Raw genomic sequence first — 14432 nt, 5'->3', positions numbered from 1 at the left:
AAATATGGAAAAGATGATCATTAATCAATCAATCACATAGGGACATCATCATAAAATCATCAACAAAAAGCACTACTACATTTGGACCTGAATTGAGATGACAGGCCATCGTGCGATTGAGATGATCGCCCATTGCCCAAGTGATGTTTATTAAGAATTGGCTCCTGTCAGACAAGCATTAAACTTTTGGAGTTGACATTGCGATGGAAAAATTTTCCATCCTAATTGCAACATCAAAAGTCATCGTAATTTGGAAGAATGCAAGGTCAAGAGTTCATCGTCATAATGTCATAATTGCAACAGGAAACTATCTCAAGTATGACATCTTATAATTTAAGAGGGTCATCTCACGTGTAATGACATGCAAAAGCAGTTTCATGGGTGCAATGACAATCCATTGGTTTTATTGGTCATAATGGAGATGGATATGCGACGACAGTGTTGTTAGTGCAATGACATTCCATTTGATTAAGTCATCACAATTGTGATGGCCTGCTAATTTTTTTTTTTTAATGAGATTGGAAAGTGGATGGGCATGGAGGGAGATTCATGTATTGTACTACACGGTCCCTCTCCAAGTGCTACCTCTTACATTTCTTGCCCTCTCCAAGTGCTACCTTTATTTCATTAGGGTCTTTGCAAGATCTTAAGATGGATTATTCTTGTGACCTTGGAGATGTTATTGTTGCTTTGAGGAATGTTGATTTGAGTCATGGTGATGAATTTAATTACAATGTTGATAAGTCCTCTCTACAAAACCATGTTGATGGGGATCAATGCAGCTTAGAGAGGTCATTGGAAATTGGGGTTAATTATGGATTCATGGGGTTGGATATGGCAAAGGAGCTCAAGGCTAAGATCTTCAACAAATTTTGAAAAGACCAACTAAAGAAGGGGTACATTTTTTTTACTGCTACTGATGAGTCTGATCTTGCGTGGATCAAGGAGCTAGTTAAGGAAGTGTGAATTAACCTTTGCATGGAATAAAGAGGTGTGTTATTACTAAATTTTATAAGGATTCCAATTGTTTAAAGATTATATTTTTATGGCTAGAAATTACAAGGATTTTATTAAAGGGTCTTGGATGATTTCTTAATGCATCAAATTAACAAAGTCATGCATGTTTGTTATGATTTGGTGGCAGATACTTTAGGTTTTGAAATTTCATAAAATTTGTTGTCGTTGCAAGAATTTTAATGGTGGAAATTTCAAAGTAATCATACTTTGCAGAAGAGCATAGGTTGCATGCAAGCTTCAGGTTATGGCCCCTATAGAAGACACAAATTCAAATAATGATATGGTATATATTTATATTTTTAAAGCGCTAATCAATCTTTGGCAAAGGAAGGTCATGAAAGACATTATCACAATTTCTAGCATGTTATGAGATTTTTGTTCTCAAATTATAGTAATCTATGAGGATAATTTTAACCATTGTTCTCTTTAATATGTTGTATATATTCAGTGGATCACACTGAAACATTATTGCTATATTTCAATGTCAAACATCCAAGTAAATAGAAAAATCCACATAAGCAAAGCTTTATTATATTAGTAAAAGAAAGTGAATATATCGATTTCTTCTATGATAGACATTTCTTATTATTATTAGTTGTACTAGAGTTCAACAGATGCCATTGTATTGAGGAACAAACATTTCATGCTAACATTATAGAATTGTTTTCATACATATGTTTAGGAACAAGTCAATGTAGTTTTTTTTTTATCATAACACTCTCTTGATTTACTCATAAAAAATAAACTATTAGCCAAAACAACATGTTTAAAAAGTTTCCTCATTGTAGATATATTCCATTGCATGATAACAATTGAATAAAGAATGTAGAGAAGTAGAGTAGTGCAGAGTTAGTTATTTCACTTAATTGAACCAAGCAAATAATATGAATGTTATAACCAGACAAATATATGGTGCGACCATATTCAATGGAAACACAAACAACATTAAATTACTAAGAAGCTCTTTTATGACACATTAAAATATGATCTCGTATAAAAACTTTACAATAGATGTTGAGATCCTTCGATGTCTATATAACTCCAATGTGTTCTAAAGCAACTCTAATCTATGAACAAGACAATCACACCATTTTTCCAATACAAGACTAAATATATCCTACGTACTGAAAAATCAATGTACTGAGAATCTAATTGCATTAATAATCCCTAAAATAATGTTAATAAAAGTTCTTTTTCTATCATTATATTTTCCTTTTTATGTAAGGTATACTACATTATTCATCATACATGTTTCAATTGAGAAGAGATTGAATCCAATTTTAAGTTGTGAACTTTTTAAAAACTCTTTTTTTATAATAGCTGATTTCAATAGAAAATATTCAATACATAGCATTATATAAGTATCCGTTAAAATCAATAAGCAATAAATGTGATTTTATGGAGTGTTTTCCAAGAATCAATTGCCTCTAAATAATGTATACTAACATATTGTGAGTAGATCTAAAAATCATGCTTAATAACTCACAACATAATGTAGAAGATTGTGTGATTCAAGAACCCATTGTGATGGTTCTAGTTGCTTCTGTTGCGGTTCGAGTTCCTTTTGTTGTTGTTGATGGTGTTTCCAGAGCTCCTTTCCTTGGTCCTTACAATGTCGTGTGCACTCTTGCTATTGGTGTTTCAATGGGGGATGTGTGCCTTCCTTGCTCGTCTCTTTCTTTGAGGTTCCTTTTTCTCATATTAATTTGCATAAATTTCAATGATGTTAATATGTATTCGAGGTTATTGCACTGCATTCTTATGGTCAATATGTTTAATGAGCATGGACAATAGAAAATGAGTAGAATGGCTTGCAAATTGACCAGTAGAAAAGCATAAAATATCAGAAAATATTAAAATGAAAAGGTGAACTTGGCATTTGGAAATAGTAATTGAAATATAAATGTTACCTGCTTTCTCCATTAAGCATTACATGTCATATAGAATACATAGTGCAAGTCCATTCTAAAGGGACTAGTGTTTCCCACTATCAAAAAAATGAAACATAGGTTCAAGTACACATTGTAGTGGCCTCCTTTTCTAATTTGACCATGTTTTGAAGAAAAATATTTGACCAAACTTTAGGATCCTCTACTTCCTCCTTGTAATATTATTCAACATATCAACACACTTAAAAGAAATAATGAGAATAGTTCATGAATCAATGTATACTTAGAATGATCTAATATCATTTGTTTCCATTATTCAAATTCTTCTTCATGTCTCCCAATTTACAAAAAAATTTATCAAATGTAATCAAACATGATTGTAGATAAATAGAAACAATAAAATATGTTAGAGAGGAATAATTTGAGGCAATCCCATAGAAAGCCATTCTTTAAAATACTTCATACATTGTAACTAAATTTCATAAATAAATGAGTTTGACTATGACGTCCTTCTGCCTTTCCTAAAACCAAGAGATTCACACAGTTAGTTGTCATGCAATCATAGGTTAATGTTGAGCTTCCTTGGTTTCAAGAATAGTTTAATATTCTATACTAATCAGGGCCAACCTCGTGAAGGTGGAATATGATAACATTCATTAACACATTAGTTTCATTAGAACATTCACATTAACATTGAAACATAAGATTCATTAGAACATTCACATGAACATTAAATAGATCATAAATTAAACATCTATACATAAACATCAATCATTATCAAATAAGTTACATAAGATCACATGAATCATTTCATTTTTCATTTTTTTTTTTTTTTTCCTTCCCTATATTGTTGTAGAGGCATATCCATGTCGACTTTGATATTTCTTCTCAGTCGTGGACATGCACTCATTTTCCTTTGCAAAGGAAATTCCTTTGTAATAAAAAATAAAAGGGTTATATATATATTTTTAAATGAGACTTTAAATATTTTAAAGAACATTGTAGTGCTCTTTACCTTGTCCAACCACATCATCTTGCCCACTGGCTTGGACCTCAACATGCTCATCAAGAACAACCTCTACATCCCCTGCAACTGCAATACAAGATGTTTTCTTAATCCTAACACATATTATAGTTAAATTTTTATTACTACACTGAATTCAATTTAAAATGTTCACTTGTATTAATAATTCAGAAATCAAAAATCAAATAGAAAATATATACCTTGAGTACTAGGATCCATATTCAAATCTTGGCCTCCATGATGCTCGACTGATGGATAAGGATTGGCAAGCTGCAATCCAATGTATATAATTAGTGCATTTATTAACAATATATACATATAAATACAAGACAAATACTAATAAATCTTAATCATTCATTTTAATGCATATAAATATATTCACTTTAAAGTTTTAAACAAATATATAATCATTGTTTCCTTACTTAAAATAAATATAACAACTTATATTTTTGGAACTTAATATCAAATACAGTAATTGCTAAAGTATTCAATTTGAAACAAAAATCAAATGAATTATTTACCTCATTGATAGATCCAATAGAAGAATCTTACGTACTCATTAATCAAATTCGTTCAGCCACTAATGTATAGCCTTTTGTGTAGCCTAATTTCGTGTCCTCTTTAGAGATTGTTTTTTTAAACTCCATGGCCTACATTTTTACTTGGTATCATGATTTTTTTTTGTAATCAACCTCATCAAGACCAAATTGTTTACAATTTATAAATATTTGCATATAATTTTTCATTCACTTATACTTACAACTCGGGTAGTGAGTTTTGAATATCCACCCAAGCCAAGCTTATGCTACCTGTGCTTCTTTTTTCTTACTTTGGTTGCCTTTGATGTGTCAGACAACCTATGTGAAGTTTTAAATATGTTAGATCACATAAGTATTAAGAGTAAGTATTACATAATTTCATTAACAATATTATGACCTACCTTCTTTCCTCGGGTGGTACCATTTCTCCATCATCTAATGTTTTTTTTCTTAGTGGCATCCTTTTTAACATTCTCCCACTCAATAATGGGAATATAGGGGGTCACTCATAACCATGGTTTTTTTTCATTCGAGTCCTATAGTTGTACCTAATATACTTCAAAGCTTGGCCCGCTTTCTCAATGAGCCTATGTATTTGAAAGATGTTGGGTCCAGAAGTGTTATCATGGAGTCAATGAGTTGGTCCTTTAATTCTTTCATTTGCAAATTCTACATTTTAAGAAAAGAAAAAAACTGTTAGATTCATAAATGAATTGAAGCTACCTTTTAATTTACTTGAATAAATTGATCAAATTAAGGAAATATGATTTAGCAATGAAATCAAAATATGATACCCTATGCATATGGTTAGCCCAAATATACACAAATATTCATCATTAAGTTTTTCATAAAATATTATTCCCTACAAAATAATAATGTAATTAGTAGTTATTGCAAGGGACTGCACGGGAGGTTAGTGCATTTGATTATGAGTATAAGATTGTATAGTAAAAGAAAGGATCAATATTTAAAGTACCTGGAAGTTGGGGTACTTTTAGGGGAAGACCATCGTCATTGATAATGATAAATTGATCACAATTCTTTATTGTTCTTGTACATCTAACACAGGAACACCCAGGAAGGTCCTCAGCACCTCCTGCATAAAATGAATCCAATATTACAAAATGCCCCCTAAGAAATAATAGTTCAAGTGAAATAAACACGTGAAAAATGAGAGAGAAAAAGAGGAATCTACTTACTAATAGATGATGCCACCGCATTTGTCGTTGCGCTATGTGTTGTCGAATTTGCAGTTGGTGGTGCCTCTTTAGTTGTATTTGTTGTAGCAGGTCATGTAGTGAACAGAGGATCAATGGTAGGAGATAAAAAATGAGATTGCTAGAGCACAATAAAATAAGATTGTTAGAGCTATTAAAAAAATATTGTTCAAGCAAAACATAAGTGTAGGATAGAACGAGATGCGATGTACTTGAACCACTTGAAGTATCATCCTCTAGGTATCACCCCTCAATGTCCTCAACATCCTCTGAAAATAACACATATGCATTTAATTTAATGACATAAATAAAAGATCATACTATAAAAATCATTATTAAACTTTTGTTATAATTAAAAACTACATTAATACTTACTATATATGTGCAAACTGGGTTCACCAACCTATCAATCTGATTTTGTAATGTAGGAGTCTTAGGTTGAGTTAATGCCAATTGTGAAAGTATTTTTCCTATATCATTAGTCAACTTTTTCAATGACAATGTAGGATCATCAATTGAATCAAAATCAATAATAAATTCAGCCAAGTCATTGTGCGACTCCTCATCCTCGTGGACTACTTTTTCCTTTCCCTTTTCCTGATCAGCACTCATTTACGAGAGAAATACTATTAGCTCTAATTTAAAACCAATCCAAAATAGTAGTGAAGAATAAAACATAATAAAAAATAGACATTAACATTTTCCTTGTATCCAATTTGTACAACAACAGTGAGTTTTACCTATTGAGAAGAAGAACCATCATCATTGTGTGTATCCTGTGGTTCTTGATCCATGTTGTAGCCTTACATTTTTAAAAAAATCATTGAGACATGTTAAAACACATGTGTTATTTTTCTAAGTTAGCAAAAAAAATTACAAATTTAATGGCAAGTTGGATTCATTGATTGGAATTGATTTTAAATGTGCATAGTGTGTACCACCTCACCCATGATATTGGCTTTATTTGTATCTATGTGATTCAAATTTTAATCAATGATAAGCTCTTTGCCTCCACATATTGATTTTATCACACATAAAAATACACGATTTCTCTTGTGTGCCTCAAATATGCAATTGGGTCACTTCTTAGTTGATGCAAGTCATGTACTATTTATAAAACCTACAATATTCCTTGATGCTTTTGGCCTTTTGTTAATGTATATAGCTACTATTTTACTTTTTTCACTAACTTTTTGTTGTATATAATTTACCATGAGTGCATACCTATACATACTTTTTTTTTATCTAACAATCTACATCCAACTACTGTAATCATAGCAAGGTCTGACATACTCCATCAATACAACAACCTTGTTGTAAGAGACCTTTATGTAATCCATGGAAAATAGGCCCAAACCATGTAATAAGGATGGTGATATGCGATATATCCTCTCTCTAACACAAAAATTAGTGTTTATTGGAGGAAGTTTATTGGGCACCCATTTTTTTTGTAGATTTTTGTACCTAAAGGGCACATTGGAGTCACCTTCTCTCTCATCATCATAAGAACATGACCCATCTTGAGCAAGGAAAAATTTCATGTGCTTATTGAACTTATTTCTAATATTTTGACCTCAAGTTGATCTCCTTGATTTATGCATACTAAATGTCTTACTTTCTTCTTCCATTCCTACATTTTCCTCGCTCGAGGAAGAAAAAATTGACAAATACCTATTCACTAGTAGCTGCACTCCTCAAAATACCTGATGATCCATTAGACTTTGTGGGATGCTCACGAAAGGGCTTCAAGTTTCTACAATGGTAAATCAATTTTCTTATGTTAGCTAAAAAATTCATGATACATATACTCAAGATTACATCAAATATTAGCATCACATATGAATTATAAATAGTAAAAGGTACATGACAAGTTAATCAAACTAATCATTGATCTATCGAGAACTTAATATTGAATAGCATAGGTATTGATCACATAACTATACATTTCATTCTTCTCATTAATAATCAAACCCCCATCCAATGTTAGCTAATCAAACCCCCTATTATTGATATTATTCTTCATCCATCTCATCATCAAGATTTTCATCGTCATCGACATTGTCACCACCACTATCTTGGTCATCATGGTAGTCGTCGTCGTCATCATCACCATCATTGTCTTTGTCATCATCCTCATCATCATCATCATCATTATGATCAATAGAAGCATCATCATCATGATCAGTAGCAACATCATTTGCATCAGGAGCATCATCGACTAACTCTTGGTCTCGATCCACTTCTTCCTCTTCCTCGGTATCTTATTCCTCCATCGCATTATACCTTTTCGAGCTCCCCCTTGGATCATGTCTTACAACAAATGACCAACCCGATTTGTGTAGAACCTCTAAGAAAAATACCTGCTCACATTGGCTTGCAAGAACATAGGGCTCATCCCCAACTGGCTCAGGCAACCTTGTATTAATCATTGGAAATCCATTCCCATGCTCAATAACAGTTCTATCAGGATCATTTGCTTGAGTCATATTATGTACCATTTGATGATTAAGAGAACTAATTTGAAGGAATTAAATTCACAGTCAAGTATATCAACTAAAATTCCATAGTATTAATTTTGAGATTCTTGAGGATATAAGTCATTTCTAGATGAGATATCGGTCACCTAAAAGACTACACTTATCCTAGAATCACAAGTTCTCTTTGTGTTATCTAAATCTTTGATGTGAAATTAATAACCATTGCGAAACATAGCCTTGTGGTGGTTTACCTACAATAATGTCAAACATGTATAAATTATTCCATCACGAATTCAAAAACATATAGTTAATTAACAAACTCATAAGTACCTAGAGGTCTCTTAAACCATATGTTAAATCTATTTCCTTTTGTGTAGCATTGGGATCTCCATTATAATGAGCTTGTTTAACCAATGAAGACACATATTCCCATTTTGATCCATAACCATAATGTTGACATCGTTCGATCCATATTGTCATCCAATCTTTGATTGTTTACAATAAACAAATGTATTGCATCCCACTCTTTAGCAGCTATACAAAAGTAAATAGATGACTTACAACAAATTTATTTTGAAAATTAATAATTAATTAAATACAATAACATCTCACAATTTATTGCCTTTCACTTTCCTAAATCTACCATTCCCCAGCAAGTATTCTCCTTCAGTTTTTTTAATGGAGTCAAGATCCCAAATGCAATCAATATGGGTCTTTGCTGCAAGATTAGGAAGATATTGAGTAATGTACACCATCATCTGGTGTGCCATATATCCCTCAATCATAGAACCCTCAAGTCATGCTCTTTTTCGAACCAAACCCTTAAAATATTTCAAGTATCTCTCAACCATCCACATTGACCTAGGTTGTATAGGTCCACACAATTCAATCTCCTCAACTTGGTCTATGAGGTAGTGTTCTTGTGCATTGAAAAAAAGTTGAAGCTAAACACTTATATATTTCATACGCTAGTTGAGGAACTCTTTTCTTCCAATATTTTATATCTTCTTTATGGATTTCTTTAGATGAAAACCACCTACAAGGGATCAAAGACACAAAAACATATGAATATGAGACTTTACAATATATTACTTGTTTGATACATTGAACAAATATCATTGCTTACCTCATGTATTTTCCAAGATCATATATCACTTGTTTGATATTATTTTGAAGTTGCTTGGGAGCGATAGGGGTAGCACATACTACAACAATTGCCAACTAATTGTTTCATTATTTTCTAATGTAATACAATAAAAATTGAATGCAATTTCACAAATATATTATAAATATAAAAGACTATGACTTACCTTGATGAAGGTATGCCAATCATGCATTTTTAGCCTTGGGCCAAATTCACTTCCTTTGATATGAGATTGCTTATAGTCTTAGAAAATCCTATAGGAAATCAAATTTATGGCACTACTTTGCTACTCTATTAATATCCAAGGAAGGGCACTTGCATTAATCTGATCTCCATTGCTATTTGATTGGATGATAAATATCATTGCATGATTGGAATCATGAATTCCACTACAAAATTTGGCAAGTTTTTCTTTGTGATCACTTGGTACTTACCTAGTTGAATGAACAACATCAGATAATTATTATGGTCATTTCACTCCAAGACTTATAATTACATGTAGGTAACAATAAAATAATAAATACCTAGAACAATCATTGCCAACATAATGTGATTCCTCTTTATTGACATCCATGGAGGAAGGTTATTGTTTATAACAAACTGAGTAGACAGATCTCATCTCTCCATATGGATTGACATCGTCAATCACTAGAGAAAGGCTGGGATTTTGAGTTTCTTCTTTAAAGTGTGGTCACTTTTCCTCTATGTCCATAAATTTTGAACCATCTATAGGCATTCAAATAATGTCATCTCGACTTCTATTGTGTGCATGGTAATCCATAAATTGTGCCAAGCTATTGCACCTGAATAATAGTTTAAGACATGGAATAATGGGGATGTAACAAAGAACCTTGCAAGGAACCTTTTTCGTCACTTGATCATCTCAATATCTACTTATATGACATTCTATTGCATTTTTGTGTTCTTTATGACAAATTACATGATCATCAAGACAAGTATCTATTGATTGATACTCCATTCCAATATGTTTCATAGTGACACATAATTCTCTGTATGAGTGAGGGAGAACATTTGATGGTGGTGACAAATAGTCACTTATCAATCTACAACAAAAAATATTAGTCGTTAGTATGAACAATCTTAATGGTACATATTTCACCTTTTATAGAGTGTAATGACATATATCACAAACCTTAGCGTACGTGACATTGTAATGTTAGACAAACCATTCATAATCCTCAAATTTACCAACAACAATACAACAAAGAGAAGAGTTTATTGAGATCCTTCGTAAAGAGTTGTGTTCTCCTTCTCAAGTAGAGGTCTATCAAAGATGACATCAATGCCATCCTCATCATAATCATCGTCATCGTCAGTAGTAGTAGCAACACTAGTACCAAATGTGTCATGGATCAATGCATACCATCATCTTCAAATGTGTTTTCTATCACATGATCATCATCTTCCACGAGATCATGATCTTATCCTTCAATAATCACACCTCCATGTTCCTCCATATTCACACCTCCATGTTCCTCTAAGATGTGTTTGTCCATATCATGTACTACCCTAGGGAGATCAATCTATATAAAAATGATGATAATCAAACCCCCATTCTATGGTTCATATGTTTATTAATTTTGAAAATAATATAACAAATAACTTACTAATGGATGATAATCAAACCCCCCTTCAGTGTGATCATACTCCCTAAAATGTCTCTTAGTTGTTTTGATTACGCTTACAAGGACAATAACATTTGTCATTGCCTTCTCTTTGAAAGTTAGACAACAATCTAGCGATTGTCTCTTTATTTTGATCAAACTCCCTTGTATTATCTAATATGATCCTTCTTCATAGGAATAACTTATTTGTGTACCCTTATTCAGTTGGTTGTACTTAATATTTATATATGCACATATGTTTTTGAAAGAAAAAATTGGTGTAATTAATGTGTATATTTGTAAAAATATTGGACATGTTGTACTTAATGTTTATATCTACACATATGTTTTTGAAAGGAACATTTGGTGTAATTAATGTGTATATCTACAAAAATATTGGACATGTTGTACTTAATGTTTATATCTGCACATGTGGTTTTGAAAAAAAAATTTGGTGTAATTAATGTGTATATCTACAAAAATATTGGACATGTTGTAGTTAATGTTTATATATGCACATATGATTTTGTAAGAAACATTTGGTGTAATTAATGTGTATATCTACAAAAATATTGGAAATGTTGTACTTAATATTTATATCTGCACATATGGTTTTGAAAGAAAAATCTGGTGTAATTAATGTGCATATCTACAAAAATGTTGGACATGTTGTACTTAATGTTTATATCTGCACATATGGTTTTGAAAGAAAAATTTGGTGTAATTAATGTGTATATCTGCAAAAATATTAGACATGTTGTACTTAATATGTATATCTGCACATATGGTTTTGAAAGAAACATTTGATGTTGAGACAGTTCAAAAAGTTTTACAAAATTAATATTTTACAAGAAAATGCACCTGAACAACTGTTAGCTCAGAAGCAAGAACATGGTATTGAAATAGTATAGAAGGTGCTTAACATGAGAGATTCATAAGTGAGGGTGTTGATCAATCTTGAAAAATTGAATGTTGAAATAAAAGCTATCAAGGATCAAACACCTATGCCAGAGTTACAAAACAACATGCAGTTGAAAGCTATCGAGGATGAAACACCTATGCCCCTTGTCCTCTATCCCCTTCCTCTTCATTCCTCTTGTTTGTAACTCCTTGTCACTCCCTCCATTCTTCTTCTTGTTTTGGCCTTCTTGTTTTCTTGAAATTTCAGGGAGTTATTTACATGATTCCTCATTAGTTCATATTTCAATTGAATTCTTTTTTCCTTCAACTTAGCCATCTATTGGTTTATCCATGTGCGAGTGAATAGTGTTAAACATGAGTCATTATTATGTCAAAACTTCATCTGTGTTCGACCAAACTATAGCAGGACATACACTCTTTCTTGTTCTGTCATGATCACCTTGGAAATAACATCTGCATTTGCTTAAACCAACATATCCTAACATCTTAAATTCTAGTTTCTCATATTTGTTCGTTTGAAACATTTCGCTAGTTTTTGTGTACGTTCTTTATCTCATTCTCCTTTAAAAGTTTGTGTGCATAGAATCTTTAAAGAAAACACACTTCTCACAAGATTCTTACCCTCCAATTAATTGCATTTAAGATATTAAGATATTAGGATTTGTCATGATCACCTTGGAAATACAATTTATCACCTTGGAATTTGTCATGTATTGCAACTACATTTGCTTTGCCATTGCTTATAAGAGTGTTTCAAGGTTGGCAACCACTTCAACATCCTTTGCATGGTTGAGAGGTAATATCATTATGGTGGAGGCTTTTGCAAGGGAATGAGCCTTGTGATTATGGCATTTACATAGAAGTAGAACTTCCTTCTTCAACTCCTTTCACTCAAATATTTGTTGAAGTTATTCTTCTAGTAGTGAGAATAGCTGCTACAAATTCCTGGGAGCCAAGGGACCATGAACCTATGCTATATTTTTTGGAGACATGGGAGAAGTTACTACAGGATTCAATACTTCATAACATTTTGGATCATATAGTGATGCCCAAATTAACAACATCAATAGATAATTGGGATCCTTGCAAGGAGATTGTGCCAATACATGCATGGTTACATCCTTGGCTTCCATTTTTGGGCCAACGTATGGAGCCTTTATATCCAACCATTTGTTATAGGTTGGGGAATGCACTTCATGCTTAGTATGCAAGTGATGAAGGTACGACCACCCGTACCAACTCACAATAAAAAATGCAACAATATGGAGATAGAGAGATGACAAAATGCTTCATAAAACATCCATTAATACTTGAAATTCATTAGAAGAGATTACATTTGAAGAGCTTACAATTCAAGAACTTCTATTTCTCGAACTTGATTACAAATGATAATAAGCCTTGCTTAAATAGGCACTTCTAACCCAAGACATTACAAACACAATGAATGTGGGATAAAAGGTAAATACAAGTACCTTTAAATAAATATTAAATTTCCACCCAAATACAACTAAGCACCCAACAAATATTAAATACATGATTTATCCAAAACCTTCTAGAATTTCCACCTACACACCTCGATTAATGGAATGACAACCATTTTTCTCATTTTTCTATTTACGCCACCTATGCACCTTGAAAATAGAAATTCCTCTTTTCTCCTTTTTCCCTTATTTTATTTTTAAATTATTTTTCCTTCTATTTTTGTCACTTTCTCTCTCCTCCATAATTTATTTTTTTTCTTTTCTCTCTCTCTCTCTCTCTTTGTGACTAAATAATTTTTCATGCAAGATGCTCCTGCATCAGACTCCCCTGGTAGATAGAAAAGTGTGTCCCACACTTTGACACCAAAAGAAAGATATAGAACCATCTTCATCTTCACCACAAGCTTCCACCTTGATAGGGACAATAAAAACCAACATGCAAATCTTCCACATTTTTTTTTGCTGATGCATGATGCTCCTCCATCCGACTCCCATGGTAGGAAAATTTTGTGAATATGGATTCACAAAATGAAGTAGCCACTGTTGATATATTTTTTTTTCTCTTCCTCCAACACATAGCTAGAACAAGTATCTGGTGCCGATATATTTCCTTCTTTCTTCTTTTCCAACACCTAGCTGGAACAAGTGTTTGTTGCTGAAAATGCTCCTTCACAATGAACTCTATCCAAGTATAAATCTTATCCTCATTCAATCTTTTTGACTTAATCACACCTGTAGTAAACCTAGCAATACCATACCAATATTCCTTTGCATACCACACATGACTAACAAGATCCTCATGCAAACCATCATCAATATCTTTTAAACTCATATCAAACACAACATCCCATGATTCATAAGAATTTACCTGTTTGACATATTCATCTTTGCTTGCCTCTTTCATGTCATTAACAATGCATGTAACTACTTCACTTGCTTGATCTCCAACGAAGGCACTATATTCTTCCTCCATTGCTGCAATCTTCAAATCATCTTCATCTTCTTCTGGCATACAAATCTGGTTATCTTCATGCTCTTCCTCTTCTCTTTCATCTTCTTTAGGTTCACAAATAATTTCCTCTTCATCCGCTTGCTCTT

The sequence above is a fragment of the Cupressus sempervirens genome, chromosome 10 (assembly GCF_028749045.1).
Source record: "Cupressus sempervirens isolate cs-2001-9-10 chromosome 10, ASM2874904v1, whole genome shotgun sequence".
NCBI classification, from domain to species: Eukaryota; Viridiplantae; Streptophyta; class Pinopsida; order Cupressales; family Cupressaceae; genus Cupressus; species Cupressus sempervirens.
The sequence above is the reverse complement of the archived record's forward strand: the minus strand, read 5'-3'. Positions refer to the sequence as shown.